This window comes from Aythya fuligula, chromosome 21, assembly GCF_009819795.1.
Source record: "Aythya fuligula isolate bAytFul2 chromosome 21, bAytFul2.pri, whole genome shotgun sequence".
Taxonomy (NCBI): domain Eukaryota; kingdom Metazoa; phylum Chordata; class Aves; order Anseriformes; family Anatidae; genus Aythya; species Aythya fuligula.
Genome location: NC_045579.1, coordinates 2,114,070 through 2,115,243, shown reverse-complemented (window position 1 = coordinate 2,115,243; position 1,174 = coordinate 2,114,070).

Sequence of the window (1,174 nt, the reverse complement as noted above, 5' to 3'; positions counted from 1 at the left end):
GCAGTGGGTGCCCACGTGTGGCACCTGGTATCCACTGGACTAGTTCAGGAGCCATACCTAGTCATGGTACTCTAGCTGGGAGATTCATGGTTTCTGTGGAAAAGCAAGTCTGGATGGCATCTAGCAAGCACAGCATGGCCAAGGACAGGAGAGGTTTGTAGATCTTCATAAGGACCTGGGAAGTCTCACTGGCCCTGCAGCCAGCAGCTGCTGGCTTGGGTGAGTGGGACCAGTCATCTCTCCCAGCTCATGAGAAATAAAGCAGCAGGAAGGAAGATGTAACATGGGTTTTCTTCGTGTGTGGTCTTCCACTGCCCTGAGCAGGGTGGAAAGGAGGAGACCAGTGCAGCCTAGAATGAAGTTGAGGTAGGGTGGGCTTGTGAGAACAAAGAAAAAGCTGTCCTGAGAATTTAGGGTGGAAGAGAAGGAGATTTTATGGCTGAATCAGTGATATTCTCACAGATGCCAGTTACTCTGCAGGGTGAGGAAAGGCTGCTTTGTTTTGTCTGTTTCTCTCCCCTTTACCATCTTGCTGCCACTGAGCCAGCTGGAAAAGTCCCCTAGTGCAGAGATGCTGTTTGGGCTTTTCTACTCGAGTGGAGTCTTCTTTGGGAATTGGGTTAAATGGCTCTGCAGCCATTTAGGTAACACCTTGCATGGTGCAGGTCTAATCTCATCCACACTTTGGAGGTGACTGTGCTTTACAAAGAAGGGTCAGAGCATGGGCTGGGCAACCACATCCTCATTCTGAGCAGACAACAGCCCTGAGACCTTCCACCCTTTCCCTAATTCAGGGAGGAGGTGACAAAGCTGCCACATCCAAGGAAGAAGGAGCTGTGCCTGTAAGCCAGGGCCCCTTGTTTTGCTTTGTAAAACATTTACAAAGCAGGACATTGCTTTGTAAAATGCATTCGGATACCTGAAGTAAAGCTTGCCTCTTTGGTGCCAGGATGATGCAACAAATTCATTGCAGCACACTGGGCCCTTTAAGAATACATTTCATAAAGCCTTTTTATCTGCAGTTTCCTAAAATATAATCTGATAATTAATGGTTTGCTGAATCCATTATGAAGTGCAATTAGATAGATGCAGGGTTCCTGTGGCTCAGAGGGGACTGATAGCATTTATCTTCCTTTCCCTAACGCCAAAAGGTTGAACTCTGCCACTGCAATAT